The sequence below is a fragment of the Schistocerca cancellata genome, chromosome 3 (assembly GCF_023864275.1).
Source record: "Schistocerca cancellata isolate TAMUIC-IGC-003103 chromosome 3, iqSchCanc2.1, whole genome shotgun sequence".
NCBI lineage: Eukaryota > Metazoa > Arthropoda > Insecta > Orthoptera > Acrididae > Schistocerca > Schistocerca cancellata.
The window spans coordinates 777,934,927-777,953,894 of record NC_064628.1 but is presented as its reverse complement, the minus strand read 5'-3'; the positions used below and the strand labels follow the sequence as shown (position 1 = coordinate 777,953,894).

Below are 18,968 nucleotides of genomic sequence, written 5' to 3'. Positions count from 1 at the left end.
CTATGAACACCTTTCATTGTCAGTAGTGGCATATGAACAATGTCCTTAGTATGTGCTGCAGTCTGGGTTTAGTGTTCTTTCTGCTACCATCTTAGTACAGCTTGTGATCACACATTTTTCTAGACTTATGTTCACACAGTGCTTTTTTGTGCGCAAATTTTAATAACCTTCGTAGAATGTCCTCAAAAATAAAGCTGCAAGAATATGACCTTAGAAATGAAACACATGAATTTGGTGTGAGAGTTGCTGGTCTAGCACACACATACCCTTGGCCTGCATCAACTATTTGCCCTATCATCAAGAACGAGGACAAGATTAAGGAGATAGATGCTTCAAAGGGAGTGACAAAAGTATATCTAAACAATGGTTTTGTATTCTGGATGATGTCAGAAAGTTACTCCTTGTATGGATAAAAGAAAAGCAATTGCAAGGTGACACTATTGACGAGAACATTATTTGTGAGAAGGCAAGAATGATTTTCACCAACCTTGTTAAGAAGACACCAGGATCATCAACGGCTAAGGAACTGTTTAAGGGAAGCTGTGGGTAGTAGAAGAAGTTTAAGAGAAGAACCAGCATCCTCAGTGTTGTGAGGCATGGTGAAGCAGTCAAAGGCAGCAGAAAACTTTAAGATGCCCGTAGATTCTGAGGGTTATCTGCCACAACAGGTTTTTAATTGTGACGAGACAGGTCTATTATGGAAAAAGATGCTGAAGTGTACATTTGTAACACCAGAGGAGAATGCATTGCTCAGTCAAAAGCCTATGAGAGGCCCTCTCACACTGCTATTGTGTGCCAATGCAAGTGATGATTTGAAAATTTAACCACTGCTTGTTTACTATTCAGAAACTCCCAAAGCCTTCAAGAAGTGTAAAGTTTAGAAGAGCAGGCTAAATGTGATATGGAGATCCAATGGCAATCTTTTTTATGATTGGATCAATGAACTGTTTGGTCCTTCAGTGAAAAAAAATATTTGCTTAAGATGAACTTTTCACTCCATGTCTTGCTTGTTATGGGCAATGCCCCTGCCTATTCTCCAGGCCTACAAGACCACCTCTTCAAAGAATTTCAGTTAATCAAGATCCAATTTCTGCATTCCAGCACTGCTCTGTTATTATGGCATATGGACCAGCAGATTATTTCTGACATTAAGAAGCTCTACAATAAAGCACACGTCGACCATTGCTTTGATTTGACTGAAGCTATCAATTTCACTCTGAGAGTTTTGGAAATACGTCAACATCATTGCCTGCATCGAGATGATGGAAAAGGCATAGGAAGAGGTTACCAAGACAACTCTCACTTTTGCGTGGAAGCAGCTTTGGCCAGAGTGTGCTGTCGAATGTGACTCTGAGGAATTTGTGTCAGTACTTGTGGAGCCTGAAATCAACGAGATTGTCTTTGGCTAAGTGCATGGGACTAGAAGTGGATAATAGTGATATTGATGAGATTGTGGTAGATCACAGCCAAGAAATGACCAACTTATGCAGTTGCAGTGTGTTTCATAGCAGGAAGTTGTGGAGAGAAGTTCTCCAGAGGAGGAGGAGGAGGAGGCAGAGGAGGTGGTAACAGCAAAGCAGCAATCTTCTGGCCCAATAAGAGAAATGCTGAAAGCATGGGAATTAGTTGCATCATACACTGAAAATCATCATCTCAGTAAAGCAGTGCCTACATGCACTACAAATTTATTTGATGATAATGCTGTGTCACATTTTCACAAAGTGCTGAACCATCGGCAGAAAAAAAATGACTGTTGATAACTTCCCAGTAAAAAAAAAAAAAAAAAGTTATGTATTGTGAATAATAAAATACATAATTCTGTATGTATAATTTTCTTTGAATAAATGGTATGAATAAGATAAAACTTTTAGTACTTTTTCTACATGGAACACGTTATTGTGTTTTACATTAATTTATGTTGGATAAATTGGTTTTCTTAACAAGTGTTTTGCCCTATGAGTAAGGTTCTGGAACAAATTATGCTTGCTATGCAAGGTTCCCCTGTATTTTATGCATAGGAGGAGACACGGTGCAAAACCCCATGTGTGTTGAATATCAAAATCTGAATCAAAAAATTAATTATGGACAGGCACACTCCCTTAAGGCGAAGCTAAATTACTGTAGGCAAATGGGTTAATAAACACAATGAAATGTTAAGGCCCTGGCTGGGGTTTCTAAAGGGGGAACTGCCCTGCCTAATATTAAAATGTAAATATTGAAGACATTAACACCCTTTGGGGGCATACAATTCTTTCACAAGCTCGTGCGTGGTGCTCACAGGGACCTGAGGTATTGCAGCCCATTCTTCCTTTGCAGGCTGCATTTCTTCCCCCTTGCCCCTCCCTCCCCATCCTCTTCCTTCCCCGGTGCCAAAGTTCTTACTTATGCCAACCTGGCTATCCACCAGGTTTTCTGTATTCCTTGCAGTTTGGTTTGCCTTGCCTATCTTTTTCATCCATTCTTTTTGGCATTTTTGGTCCCCCTTAGGGGTTTGACCTTCACTTCTAAATTTTCTCTCTGTAGTGTGAGTCATTTGGGGAAGAGCTCCCTCCCTAGGAGCTGCAAGGTGGATTCCTCTCTCACCTTCCTTCCTCTCTTCCTTCCCAGCTATAGTCCCCCTCCAACCCACTAGATCACCAGCACTTTAGCCAATCTGTGTGATGAGGCTGTTATGTACCCTTCTTATTGAGCTCTATGACAATACAGGGATCACACTTCTGATACCTGAGCTGTTGCCTGTCCATGTATGCCTAGGAGTGGTTGCTTGTCATTCCTGAGCATCGGAACTCCTGGCAGCAGCCACTGCACCAGACAGCCCTTGCTGTGGCTGGGTGGTGCTGTTGTGATGATGTGATGATGTTTGGTTTGTGGGGCGCTCAACTGCGTGGTTATCAGCGCCCGTACAATTGCCCAATCTTTACTCAGTCCAATTTCGCCACTTTCCCGGATGATGATGAAATGATGAGGACAACACAAACACCCAGTCATCTCGAGGCAGGTGAAAATCCCTGACCCCGCCGGGAATCGAACCCGGGACCCCGTGCTCGGGAAGCGAGAACGCTACCGCGAGACCACAAGCGGCGGACTGGTGCTGTTGTGGAGAGCCCCTGATCAGAGTGGGTGGTATCAGGGTGAATGCTTTGCGTATGAACTGTATCAAGCTCCAAAAATCTGGCAGCTCTTCTGCAGCTGTTTCTTCGGCTGGTAACAGATCATTGAATGCTGCTTCTTATGACCCTGCATCCTTTCCCTGTCTACCCACTGGGAGGAGGGTCAGGCTCACCAGCTTGGGGTGAAACACTTTCCCCGCTACCTGGTCTGTACTGGGATGGACGGGGAAACATTCACTGCCACAAAGCTGTTATTTTTTGTGGAAAATATCAAAGACTTGTTTGGCAAAGTAAAGTGTCTCGGCAGGATGTGGTTGGGTTCACTTTTGATTAAAACTACTTCTGCTGCTCGTCTGCAGCCCTTCATGCTTGTGGTCATCTTGAGGATGTCATGGTGTCCATTACACATTACGAGTCTTCGAATATGATTCAGGGGATCATTTCTCGTAGGAACCTCATCCTTCAAACTGATGAAGAATGATGGGGTGTTCGTTTTGTTTGGCTTGTGCAGAAAAGTTGTAAGGACAATTGCACTGGTACTGCTGTCTTTATTCTCGCTTTTGAGGAAGATACTCTCAAGCTTATATGTTATCAGTGTGATGTGAAGCCGTATGTCCTGCCACCCAAGAAGTGTTTTTGGTGCTCACATTTCGGGCACATGTCATCCCAGTGTACAATGGACCCACTCCATTAGGGGAGCCCCTGCATTCTGCTGGATGATGACCCAGTGCCATGTTTGGCTCCAGCCTATTCACTACCTATTTGGATACCCACTCTGTGCTTATTCAATGGAACTGTCATGGATACTGCCATCACCTCCCAGAGCTACAATCCCTTACTGCCTTTTACTTGGCATCTTGTTTTGTTCTCCAGGAATCTCATTTTACTGATGCTCCCTCATTGATCCTTCACGTGTTCCGTGCTCTGTGTTGGAACCAGGTTGGTCCTTTGTGGCTTCCATTGGTTCGTATATGTATTGTTAGTATATGGATCCCACTTCGTACCACATTGTAAGCAGTTGGTGTCCGGGTCCACTTGAACTCTGTGGTCACGGTTTGCAATCTCTATCTCCCTCCTGACTGGCCACCTACATTTGCAGCCCTAACTGCCCTCCTTCAGCAACACCTCCCTCCCTCCCCTTGTCAACAGGCAGAATCCTACAACGAACCTTTCACTGAATGGGAGCTTCTTCTGGCCCTCTCCCGTTCCCACAATTCAACTCCTGGCCCTGATTCCATCCATAACAAATCGCTTCAGCACCTCAGTCCTCCACAATGACAGTATCTCGTCCAGGTGTTTAACCGTATTTGGCTGCAAAATATTTTTCCCTCTCAATGAAGAGACAATATTGTGGTTCCTGCCCTTAAGTCTGGCAAGGATCTCTCATTCCTTGATAGTTACCAGGCAGTCAGCCTGACCAATGTCTCGTGCAAGTTACTAGAATGGATGGTGGCTTGTTGGCTCAATTGGTTCCTCGAATCTTGGACCTTCTATCTCCTTAGCAGAGTAGCTTTCAGCATGGATGATCTCTGATCAGTTATTGTGTGCCCTCCAGGGGCAGATTTACAGCTTTACATGAAATTCCTTTTTGCTCAATCTTGGGCTGACTTTCTGACTTTTGGGAGCTGCCCCCCTGCCTAATAAACTTTGTTGCTATCCAGGAAACTCCCACCACGTGGTATTCTTCCCTCTGCCTCTCCTGACAGGAATCTACTATCCTCTGCCATCTTCATATTTGCCAAACTAGGTTGATGTATGGTTTTTAATCTCACAGTGAGCTGTCTTCCTTTGCAGTTGTGAGACTTCCCTCATGGTGATTCATATTTTGCTGGACTGTCCCCACCTTTTGGTCCTTTGCAGTAATTATGCCTTCCCATCTCCCTTGTTACGGCTGTTAGTGGATGACCTGTGCATGGTTATGTTCGTCCTTGGTTTTCTTCATGAATGTGAATTGTCCTCTCAGGCTTAAGTCCTTGCATTTTCGTCTGGAATTTGAGTCCCTCAGTTAGCGTAGACATTGGTTATGGAGACCTTGACCTTGCCTCCACACCAGCCAGGTTCTCCCCACCTTTTCCCACTGTTTTGTGTGGTGTGTTGTGCAGTTTTGTTTCCTCTTTTCTTATGTCTTCTTCCTCTGGTGTTGTCCCCATTGTATCATGATAATTGTGTGGTGTGGGTGTCTGGGTGGGTCAGTGGTGGCGCTGGTGCCCCACCATGCGTAGCGTTTCTAAGGTGTCCCTGCTATCCTCATTTTCACTTACCCCACTCCTGTTCTTTCATCTTTCTGCTGCCCTGACATCCCTTTTCCCTCTTTGTGTGCCCATTGTCCCTTCCCCTTAACTGGACTGTGCTCTTTGTGTCATTCCTCCCTTGATTTCTACCATCTTAGGTCATGGGACTGATGACCTCGCTGTTTGTTCGTCCACCCCCCCCCCCCCTGTCCAACCAGCTAAGTTGTTAATAAAAACACAATATGAATGAGTGTATAAACCCAAATATGGAGATGCATATGACTGTCTGGCACTAAACAAAGTTAAAATATAATATGTACCAAGAGCTCCAAATAATTGCAATTCTCAAAATGAATTCTGGTCAGGGCTTTTCCAAACATATCGGTGATGCTATTATTGTGCACTGTGTAAATTACAACTGAAAGATCAACAGACGTTGGGTCCATCTGTGGCTCTTTGAAGTGCGATGCTACGATTGGGCTTCTGTAGACAGGAACATTGGGTGCCAAAATGGCTACTACAGTGGCAACTGCTGCCTGCAGAGATGTGTTCAGCAACAAGATTCCCATTGAAGTCTTCTCTTGTCTATCATAAATGAGCAGCCTGCTATTTTCTTCTCGCCAAGACAACCTGACCACCAATGATTTTACAAACCCTCTCTCTGCAAATGGAGCAATTGCTTTTTCTGCAGAGATCCTGCCAAGAGAGTGTCTCACATAAAAACTCCAGTGACTTCCATAACCTCGTCTCTTCTCAAAAAACTTACCCTATGTGACCTGGTCTCCTGATGTTACAAGTATTTTTACTAATTAGTATTGTTTGGCGTCCAGCAGTTAGCATCACTTTGCAGGTTCTGAGAAAGTTAAGAACTGTGTCCGTGGCTAGCTCTAACTCTGCGGCCTCTTCATGTTTTTTGGAAAGCTGGAGATTCTTATCTGCTGAACGCACTACTCAAATATGACAAAATGCCTGCCTCCTACTGATATAAGTGTTTCTCTCACCCCACAGCTCTGCTTGCCCAGCCAGAGTGGGAATGTGCTGTAGAACTAAATAAAAGCTGCTGTCTCCTGGGGGACTGTCGGACAACGCAACTTTCACCTGGCCAACACACTTTTGCCTAGCTGCAGCCTGACCAGACTCCATTCTCACGAATGTCAGTGTCCCTGCTGCATTCCAAGCCCCATTTTTGTGCCGAATCCCACATCACTTGTCCTGAATCTGTGTAATTAAGACAAGAAGGGTCACTGCCATCATATTGACTCTTCAGATCTATTATTTTTAGATCCTGCCTCGTCATTATCCTCTATTGAAATTGATTATCGTATTGAATGAAAAGAGAAAGGATCGAACAGCTTGCTGCCTTTTAGTAGTGAAACAGACAGTATGACTTGTGTAATGCAAGCCAAAGATAATGTTGGCAGTTTGTTCATGTGATGTTACCTAGTTTTTGCTTCATCCCTCTTTTATCATGGAAATACTGCCAATATTTGAACTGTTCATAAAGAGTAGTCAATTAAGATATGCAGCTTTTCATTATTATTCTCTTATGCATATCCTTCAACACCAACATCCGTATGTATTTCAATTCTCTGGGAGACCAGGCTAACAAAATTATTAGTTGTGTTTTACCAGGTAGAGCAAATGAGTCCTCCTCGACCTCTGAAAGATAAAACAGAAATGGAATCTGAAAAGTAAGGTACTTTGTAATGCAAATGGTGAAAGGCTTTGGAATGTTGTTGATAAATTTAAGGTATTTAGTATTCAGAGCAGAACAGTGCAAAATTAGATGCATTGAGTCGATGAAGTAAGGCATAGAAGTATATGAGGGCCAGGCAGGCATAGGAATTGCTCTGAGGTAAAACCAGCTGATTCATTTGATGAAGTAATTGGCGTAGTCATGAAGCAATGGACCACTGTTCATAGTGACAGAAATTCATTATGAAATTATATTTTGTGAACCAATTTAACGTATTCTAGTTTTCTGGTGAACACATTTAATAATACTTAATTTTGTATTGTAAGCAGCTGACTTTCCCAGCAAGCTGCCGCAATCCACTTTGCCACATCCTGCTTTTATTTTGGGACCAGCCGTCAGCTTCTTCATGATAACGAGTCAAGGACTTCATCGCACACTCAAATCTTTGGTTTTTGTGGTCCTCTGTTAGGAGTTTCGGGACCCAACAGGAGCACAGTTTCCTAAACTTTAGGTGTTCAGAAACAATGTTGTAAAGCACTGATCTTGGAACTTCAGGAAATTCTTTTGAGAGACCTGTTATCGTCAAGCACCTGTTCTCACGAATCCTCGCTTCAATTGAAGCCACCAAATCATCTGTAATCAAAGCAGGGCAACCAGAGTGTTCCTCATCATGGATGTTGTCACGACCATCTTTGAATTCTCGTACTCACTTACGCACTTTGCTTTCACTCATAACAGTATCACCATACACTTCGCAAATCTGCCGATGAATTTCTGCTGCAGACAGGTCCCTTGCTGACGAAAACCATATCACTTAGCAAACCTCACACGCGGCGGGCGAATTGATAGTCTTAAACATTTTGAAAGCACAGAACAGAACCGTACAGGTTAGCTACAGAGCTGAAACTGAGCACAGTTGTTCCCAAGGCATGCTGGTACACGACGCATGTGCTCGTTGTGGTATGTGCGTGAACTACTAGTGTCTACAACAAAACGGACCTTACTTAAAAAACATGCCTCGTACAACTGAATGAAACACTATTTTTACACCATATGTGTTTTACCTTTATTCTTTGCAAGGCATCTTCAGTGGCCTGGAATATGTAAATATTTCTGCTTACACTAATTAGTTTACATTTAGGATGTTGTAGGTATAGGTTATAAACAGTTCTGGCTCATTTTGCTTTTCTCTGATGCAGTAATAATTTAAAGTTCTACTTTGATGGATGTTAATCTACATGTTGTGTCTTTGTTCCTTTGTTGTTGCTGCCCTGCTTCTTATAGCTGCTATTACAAATTTTGTTTTCAGATTTCACAGCACTAGGAACTGAACACTTTGTGTTATTGATTTGTTTTGGTAGTTGTTGCCAAATGTTGAATGGTATCGCTAACTATGGAATGTTATTGCCAACTATTGAGTGCATTTTTGTGATATCTTCCATTGTTTCTTTTACTAAGTAGAGAGTCTGTATTGATGTGTATTTGTTCAACAATGGCTTTATGGATGTGGTAATTTTCTTCTTGCATTTGTATAAGTTTCTTGTGGCTGTTTATTATGATTTTCATGTGATGTTCCGTGTTTGTAAGATGGTGGTTGTAGTGTTTTAAGTTGTAACGTCTCCGCTCTCGCGTACGTTAACTCTTTAAAGCCTGTACTATGGTAAGTTGACAGGCTTCACCTTATAAGAAAGGATTTTAGTAAATATGTTGACCGCGTGTACCTGAATGGAGGCCAAATCAGACTGACACCCACTCAGTAACAACAATGATACGTCAAGCAAGTCTAATGTGCAACTACACGTTAGGATGGACAAGAAACATACACAGCAGATGCTACCAATTGTTAATAATACGGTCGCCAGCCTAATTAGGCATTAACTGAGTTTCTTCCCTGTACAAGAGGAAGTACGTTCAAGCATAACAACACGTAGTAATACTGCAATATATGGTAAATTTTAGAACCAGAAAAATCTACTGAACTAAGAATCTCACTTTCTGTACTAATATGGACACACCATATAAATACACAACATTACACTATAATGATGACTACAAACTGCGTTTTGTCTATTGATCCGACTGAAATCGGGCATAGGTTACCCTAGAAACAGCACTTTTGAAACACACATACAATGTCAATTTTAAGAAGGGTAAAACACTGATAAATTTAGGTTTTATATTGACTTTAACTTTGCTGGTCAAAGCAGTTCAGTACACTTCAGGATTTAAATAAATAGAAAAGAAAGAAAGGGGGGGGGGGGGGGGAGACCCTGAAACTGTTATGATCACTGCATTGGAATTTTAATTATTGAAAGAATTAAGCATTCAAGATTTCCAAAATATGATTTATCACTCTTTTTGTCTTATTTCCTGCTCATTTAACTACCGTTATTTTTGTCTCAATTTAAATAAACTTCATTACTAAACTAATTTCAACATTATCTTCCAACTTTGTCATACCTATATTATTCGTCCAGCATTCATTAACAACAAAATTCTTTAAATATCCTTTTAACAGTGATAGGCCTGCAGGTAATTATTATTAACATAAACTTTAAATCTTCATCTTAGGATACTCGGATTGCACAACATGTGGAAAGGACCCTGTCTAGGTTAGTTGTGAGGATAATTAATTGATAGGACAGTTCTGGTAAAATTTAAGTTATTATTGAACAGTATGTAGCAAAAGTGACACTGGTCCACACGAATACAGTACTGAAAGTTTCAACCTGTTCGTATCGATGAGGCGGTCGGCAGGCGGCGAGATGGCGAAGTACAAAGCACATGTGCAATTACAGCAATGGCTCATGAAATATCGGCACTTTACTTCTTCATGGCGTCGCAATGCTTTTCCATTTAGTGCCTACGGAATATTGTCATGCTGTATAGACGTTGGAAACAGCGCATCCGAGGCTCAACGAAACCACTTTTTCCAGGAGAGCCTCCTCGACCCAGCACGTGTTTCTCAGATCGATGCCCAACTCCGACTAACTCTGCTGAGCCCGTTATGCCGTGCAGCGCCCGTGTGCAATTTCCCGCGCTCCCCTGCCTCCACCTTTTACCGCTCCCCTACAGACAGGGTATTCACCAAAGGTTTTACATTCCACATATTCTAATACATTACCTACGTATGGACCAGGCATACAATTACATCTTTCACATCTTACAATATTTCCAACATTAGTTCCACTTCTCTTTGATTACAACATTACTTGAAATTTGACATAAATATTAAAATTTACATCGAAAACTGTTTATAGCTTCTTCAACATAATGGCATGAAACAAAAAAGAAATGAAATCTAAACATCGATTATACTAATTTATTGAAATTCAGAAGAAAAAAATTTATTACGTATACAGTAGGATAACGTTAGTGTTGTTACACATGCCCCTGTTTCCATTAAATTTCACTAAGTGCAAATTTGATGGGAACACTGAACTTTATATTTATACAGTGGTTCTGAATCTTTGTGTGATTGTCCCATAAAAAAAAATTTTATACCACAAACTTCCTTTCACTCACTTTACATAAGTATATAATTTTTTTTTTATTTTTTTTTTTTACATATCAAGAACATTTACCTATCGTTTGCTTAAGTGCCTTTGGCACAGTCCAACCTCCTATCACAACATTATTTAAGTAGCAAACTACTCATCATTGTTCAATTTCTCAGACAAATAAAAACCAAATTTGGAACACAAACACTTATTTACAAAAGCAAATACAAATATCTATATACACTATAAAACAATTTGTTGCTGCTTGCATTGAATGGCAGTCCATTTCCTTATTTACTAAAAAAAAACACAATAATATTTAGAAAATTTCTACACACATTTGCTGCCTATTATTCAGATTTGGGCAGTCCTTTTCACCTCATATTGTCACATCTCCTGTATCACACTTACAATTCTCCTTTGACTATTTATCTGCCCTCTTTGGTGTTTGGCAGTCCTTTATATTATGGTTCATACACTGCCCATTTTCATTTTTGACAGTCCCATCTTTTATCTGGCTGACAGCATTTATCCTTTCTTTTCAGCCCTTTTTCTCCATACCTCTTTACATTTATTGTACAATTGGTAATCTGAAACTCACATAATTACATTAGTACACTGATATTGGTCTACCTAAGTTACAAAGGTTTGTTACATTTGGCATAAATTAGCTTCAGCACAATATACAGCATATTTACTGTAAATTGTTTTCTGATTGTACTTAGTTCACTCACTTCTAGGAACATACAGTTTCAGGTCCACAACATTTCTTACACCTAAAGGTCTTTTGGATTTTGAGTAGATCAGGTAGTAAGCATTATCGTGTGGAATGTTCTGTATTATATACGGTCCATTATAAATATATTTAAATTTGGAAATTTCATGGTTCAGTTCACTAGATTTTTCGTGGGTTTTTAAAAGAACATAATCTCCAATTTTAAATTTTGAAACTTTCAGATTTTTATCATATCTTTTAGATCTCGATTCAGCTTTTTGCTTTGCCCTTTTTCTGACTAATTCTTTCTTTTGACTCAACCCCAAACTTGTACAAGGCAGAAACTCTAGTTTTTCCTCAATTAAACTTTTACTTCTGCTGTCTAACAAAATTTCTTCTGGTGGGAACCCAGTAGATTCATGATGTAATGTGTTCATGACAGTCTCAAAGTCCGATATAAACTTGCACCAGGCCCTATGGTTATGACTGCAGTACTTTCTACACAATCTCCCGATTTCTCGCATGTACCTTTCAACCGGGTTGCTAGCAGGATGATAAGCTGATATATATTTAACCTCCACACCATTTTGCTCCATTCCTTCTTTCCAAATTTTGGATATGAACTGGGGTCCATTGTCAGATAGTACTGCCTTGGGTTTCCCGATGGCTCTGAAATATTCAACCATCCTACTAAATACAGCTTTTGCTGTTGCTCTTTTCAAGGGGTATAATTTCACAAACTTTGAGAATACTTCCAAAATTACTAAAATATATGCACAATTTCCCGAAGTCTTTGGGAGGGGACCATATAAATCTACTGATAATAATTCTAGGGTGTCTTCAGGTAATGTACTTTGCATTGGACCTCTATTAGTTCGGTTTGGTGCTTTGGCCCTTTGACAAACATCACACAACTTAATTCGTTCCTTTACCTTCTTACTGATACTACCAGCAATCACTATTACATTATTCAATTTATTCAAACATTTCTTTGGACCACTATGCCCCAATGCTAAATGAAAATAGTCTATGACCTCGGTAGCGAACTGGTGTGGCCAACATACTCTCCACTCCTCAGTGGCTAATTCTTTCCTCCTATATAAAATGCCCTTAAAGATTTTGTAATACTTCTTAATTTGAGGATACTGCACACTGTCAAAATTTACTTTCACAGATTTCCATGTCGGATCCTCATTCTGATGGTATCTCATATTTTTACATATTTGTTCAATTTTCCTTATTCCTGAAACCTCTTTCATATACCTTATCTGAAAAGTACCCTCTTCACCATTTTCATTGGGCACTTCACTCATACCATTAGGCAATCGAGATGAAGCATCTGCCACATAATTCTCATTACCCTTAACATAGCAAATCTCGTAATCAAATTGTTGCAGGTACAATGCCCAACGAGTTAGCCTGCCATTAAGTAAACGACAATCCTTAAGAAAAGTTAAAGCTTTGTGGTCAGTATGTATGATGAGCTTATGGCCCCACAGATAATTTCTGAATTTCTTTAACCCCCATATAATGGCTAAAGCTTCCTTTTCTGATATAGTGTAGTTTCTCTCGTATTTTGTTAGAATTCTACTTGCAAATGCGATAGTCCTGTGTTCAGTTTCTTTGCCATCACAGATTTCCTGGAAAACTTCTATACCAATTCCATAAGCACTGCTGTCAGTACTCATATGGAAAGGTTTTGACAGTATGGGGTGATGCAGAATATTGTCATTCAAAAGTTCACTTCTTAAATTTTCAAAATCTCTCGTGCACCCTTCGGTCCACACAAAAGCACTATTTTTCTTAAGTAGATTATTCAAATGAGGACTATTAAAAACTTGCCCCTTGACGAATTTTCTATAAAACCCACATAAACCCAAAAAGGCTTTCAACTGTTTTCTATTTCTAGGAACTGGACATCCTGCTATTGCACTTAACTTTTCCGGGTCCTTGCCAATACCGGTCGTAGTAATAATGTGCCCCAGAAACTTTATTTCCGACTTCACAAATTCACATTTCTTCCACTTAAGCATCATGCCACCTGCTTGTAGAGCAACAAAAACTTTCTGCAATAATTCACAATGCTCTTGCCATTCTTCTGTAGCAATCAGTAAATCATCTACATAAATGGTCAGCCGGGAACTCAATTCTCTCCCTAATACAAAGTCCAGTGCCCTAATAAATACTGCCACCGAAGTGCTAAGCCCAAATGGTACTACTTTATACTGATAGCATTTCCCCGCAAATAGAAAAGCGGTATATTTACGGGATTCTTTACTCAAAGGAATTTGCCAGTATCCGGCGGTCATGTCCAGACTGGTTAAATACTTCACATTATAAAAATTTTGAAGCATTTCGTCCAGATTTTCAGGTATGTCTATTTCCCTTTTTACAATTTTGTTCAAAGTCCTGGCGTCAATAACTACTCTTACTCCCCCATCCCTTTTTGTTCATGATGATAAGGGGACTATTATATTCGCTGCTACTCCATTCGATTACACCCCATTCTATCATTTTATCTATTTCCACTTGCACAGCCTGCCTCTTTGATATGGGTACCGAAAACGGTCTTACAAAGAAAAGTTTATGCTCTATTGTCTCAATCTGGTATTCAAAGTTCTTAACTAGGCCAGGTTTGTCCGAAAATACGGTGCTGTTACTTTCTAAAATATCAAGCAATTCTGTTTTCTGTTCGGGAGATATCTCCTTCAAATATTCCACAATTTCTTTAAAATTATGCCCCTGCTTGTCACTCTCATTTATTAACCTCTGGACATGGTACACCTCATACTTGTTTGTCAAACCATCATTCCCTTGGTCGATCTCCAACAATAAAGAATCAATTTCTGAATCGAACACCTTCCCATATTCCTCAAATTTTAATTCTAAATTCCTAGATGCACTATTAATTTTGATCACTTCCTGGCTACAATCAATAATAACCTTTTCTTTATCCAACCAATCTATTCCCAGAATCATTTCAGTACTCAAGTCTGGCACAACCAAAAAATCGTGTTCAAAGTTTTGTCCTTTTATACTAAATTCAACCAAAATCTGGTTCTTTACCGGCTTGCTAGTCTTGCCAGCAGCACCAACAATTTTTACACCCGTCACTGACATAATTACTATTCCAGGCTCATCACAAATGTGTTCGAAAAACGCCTGGGAGATTGTGCTTATCTGAGATCCCGTATCAAGAAGTACCTGCAATTTCACATTATAAATTTCAACTGGTATTATAGTTTGTTTCACCGTCGAATGTTTTTCATTGTTGTGATCTTCCCTAAGCAAATCCGGGTCGACGATAACTTCGTCCCAAGATATGCTTTTAACATTCACCCCACCTATATCTGGCGGTTTCTTTGGTTCCGGGAGTTCAAAGTCATTGATTACTTGAACTCTTTGTAAAATAGACCCTGAGTCGTCAGGCGGCTCTTTCTTTCTTTGTTCAGTCTGAACATCTGGATTTTGTTTTGAAACTTCGTCATCATTAGGTATAATATCGCAATTAACTGTATTTCCATTATTTTCACTAGTACCGAAATATTCGTCATCTGAACTATCGTCAGAATCCGACCATTCTGGATCGCTTTCAGGTTCTAACATAAAAGCTTTTCTGAGACAGGCACTAAGTTCTTCCTCTGCATTTTCTTCAGGTTTTGATTTTAACTCAATATCTTCTTTCGACAAAACGTCCCCGTTATCAGCTTTACTCACATCTACTGTTACTTCGTATTTAGTGTAATCCTCGTGGACTTCAATTACTTTTAGGTCATTACCAGCCTCTTCCTCACGGTGCCTTTCGGTAGCAGCTCGTACTGTTGGCGGATCGTTAACAGAAGTTACTTCCTCGTCAATGCTTAGGATTTCATCCTCTAATTCCTTCCTATCTTTAATCATTGTCCTATCGGCAGCACGCATACTCAGCGCGGCGCTGTTTACTCTCTCCTCTTCAACTTTGGGCCACATCACCTTATCGACGTCCCTTTTATCTCCTTTTTCACTAATTAACTTCCTTGCCTCATACTCCTTCTTAAAATCCTCCCACTCACATTGCTTTAGGCCCTTGTACAGATCATCGATCTGCACACACCAATCAGTTACTTCTGCTAGTTCGTTCTCGCCATTTACTTTATTGCTAACACTGCTAACCGCACCTCTCTGTGTATTCGCCACGGAATTACCTCTCGTAATGTATTCACCAGTTCTTACGGCAATGTTCGTACCTAATGCTGCCGCATTGTTAGCGGCTTCTCTCTGAACAGCTGTTCTGCTTGGCTGGGCCGTTGCCCTCTGATGCTCCACTCGCCTGTTAACGAGTATCGCTCTGCGCTGCGAAGATGACTCATTCGTGCCCGCACCTGACACTTGTTTCGCAACAACACGTTGCGTCGATCCACGCCTGTCTCTAACCTGTCTCATAACTTTACTGTCAGTCCGGTAACTTTTCTTAAATCGGGGCCGATATGTATTGTCCGCTTCCGTTTGGCCCGCAACGTTCGCGGAAATCAGTTTCCCGCGTCATTATTATCTTGCGCGGTATACCCTCTACCGCGACCTAGATAACTTCCCCTTCCTCTGCCTCTGCCTCTTCCTCTCTGTATCACGTTGACGCGAAACCCTTCGCCGTCATTTCTCTCGTCCCTATTATGATTATTTCTATTGCCAACATTCTGGAAATTGACACGACTTTCGCACCAATGGTCTTCGTCTTCGACCCTTTCGAGAAACGCTTGGAAGCTGCGATGATTGCTTCCCACGTATCTCTTTGAATCTTCTGGAAGCTTTTTATATAGCTCCCATATTATTTCAGAATCGGATCTTCTTCCTCTTAAATGCGTCAACTTCCGGTACCAATATTCGCAGAAATCTTTTAAAGAATTCCTGCCCCTGTTATCATGAAGTTTGGCCATGATAAACTCGCGCCACAAATGATCCTGTTTTTGTTCGGACCAATATTCTTCCGTAAATTTTTGCTTAAATTCTTCGAACGTCATTCGTTCGGTATTCAAATTAATTCCCCAGCGCTTAGCGTCACCTGCTAAGGCGCTAATTACTACGTTTATCTTTTCCTGATCAGACAAGTGTTCAGGAAATATTCTCTCGCAATTTTTGATGAAATCTAACGGATGCCATCCGTTATGTTTCTTGGCGGGATCGAAGCGTTCCTCACCTTCCAATAGCTTCGTAAGTGGTGTGCCATTACAGACAACACCAGGTCTATCTTTAATTTTACTCTCAAGATTGAAAATTTTGTCTTGAATTTTCGAAGTATTTTGTTCACACTTTTGTACATGTCCGGTAAATTTTTCGCCTAATTCTCTTTCAGTGTCTAAAACTGCCCTTTTCAATTGTGGTATTCCGTGTTGACATTCGTTTACGATCTCAGTTTTAAGACGGAAAACCTTTTCGTCTACTTTGGTTTCAACCAGAGGCTCTACTTTCTCTTGGATGCTGAGAATTTCAACATCAAACCTACTGTTAATGTTGTCAATTTCCCCCTGCATAGTATCCATATTTTTGTTAATTGTGTCAATTTCAAATTTCATAGTATTTACTACAGAGCTTAAACTACCCACTTGTTGTTCTACCTGTTCTATTTGTTTATTAATTTTAATTCCTTGTTCTTCGACCTGTGCTTTAAGCTGACCAACGTGTGTTTTAAGCTGATCATTCTGGGTTTTGAGCTGATTACTTTGAGTTTTAAGTTGCTCGTCAACGTGTCTTTTAAGCTGATCATTCTGTCCTGCAATTTGTTTGGTTAATTGTTCAAATAAATCGTTCATGCTTAAAATTTTCACACTGTTTTGCTCTACAGAATCGGTGTGTTCCGATCCTACTTCAAAAGTTTCTTTCGGTTCTTTCTTTATCTGTAGTGAATCAAACATGTCAGTGGATTCGTTCACGTACCCACTATCATCTACAAAGTCATCCCCTACTTCTTGTTTTATCCCTTGCTGTGTTCGAGGCAATCTCGACATTTCAATCTGTTCATTAACATGTTCGTGATATTGTATATACGCCAATTGCCTTTTGCTAACGCCATCTGTTATCTGGAAGTGTAAACTCCTGCTATTGCCATGCGCCTCTTCCATTGCGCTCGGCACTTCTACCCTGTCTACTTTCCTGTCCATACTGAATGCAAATTACACCACACTACCGTACTTGACGTTCACTGCTATTTATTTTACTGACTAATATTGCGATTCGTGCCACTGAACAACCACTGTTCGGTATTCACGTTAATTTGTGACCGACAACAACTGGATGTCCTGTCACGGTCGCCACTTGTAACGTCTCTGCTCTCGCGTACGTTAACTCTTTAAAGCCTGTACTATGGTAAGTTGACGGGCTTCACCTTATAAGAAAGGATTTTAGTAAATATGTTGACCGCGTGGACCTGAATGGAGGCAAAATCAGACTGACACCCACTCAGTAACAACAATGATACGTCAAGCAAGTCTAATGTGCAACTACACGTTAGGATGGACAAGAAACATACACAGCAGATGCTACCAATTGTTAATAATACGGTCGCCAGCCTAATTAGGCATTAACTGAGTTTCTTCCCTGTACAAGAGGAAGTACGTTCAAGCATAACAACACGTAGTAATACTGCATTATATGGTAAATTTTAGAACCAGAAAAATCTACTGAACTAAGAATCTCACTTTCTGTACTAATATGGACACACCATATAAATACACAACATTACACTATAATGATTACTACAAACTGCGTTTTGTCTATTGATCCGACTGAAATCGGGCATAGGTTACCCTAGAAACAGCACTTTTGAAACACACATACAATGTCAATTTTAAGAAGGGTAAAACACTGATAAGTTTAGGTTTTATATTGACTTTAACTTTACTGGTCAAAGCAGTTCAGTACACTTCAGGATTTAAATAAATAGAAAAGAAAGAAAGGGGGGGGGGGGGGGGGGGAGACCCTGAAACTGTTATGATCACTGCATTGGAATTTTAATTATTGAAAGAATTAAGCATTCAAGATTTCCAAAATATGATTTATCACTCTTTTTGTCTTATTTCCTGCTCATTTAACTACCGTTATTTTTGTCTCAATTTAAATAAACTTCATTACTAAACTAATTTCAACATTATCTTCCAACTTTGTCATACCTATATTATTCGTCCAGTATTCATTAACAACAAAATTCTTTAAATATCCTTTTAACAGTGATAGGTCTGCAGGTAATTATTATTAACATAAACTTTAAATCTTCATCTTAGGATACTCGGATTGCACAACATGTGGAAAGGACCCTGTCTAGGTTAGTTGTGAGGATAATTAATTGATAGGACAGTTCTGGTAAAATTTAAGTTATTATTGAATAGTATGTAGCAAAAGTGACACTGGTCCACACGAATACAGTACTGAAAGTTTCAACCTGTTCTTATCGATGAGGCGGTCGGCAGGCGGCGAGATGGCGAGGTACAAAGCACATGTGCAATTACAGCAATGGCTCATGAAATATCGGCACTTTACTTCTTCATGGCGTCGCAATGCTTTTCCATTTAGTACCTATGGAATATTGTCATGCTGTATAGACGTCGGAAACAGCGCATCCGAGGCTCAACGAAACCACTTTTTCCAGGAGAGCCTCCTCGACCCAGCACGTGTTTCTCAGATCGATGCCCAACTCCGACTAACTCTGCTGAGCCCGTTATGCCGTGCAGCGCCCGTGTGCAATTT

At 40.3% G+C, this 18,968-nt stretch overlaps 1 protein-coding gene across 3 annotated transcripts in view; it reads left to right on the top strand.

Moving 5' to 3' along the window:
* Nucleotides 1–18,968, top strand: part of LOC126175822 (condensin complex subunit 2) — a 203,144-nt gene that overhangs the window by 32,324 nt on the left and 151,852 nt on the right. The window lies entirely within an intron of this gene.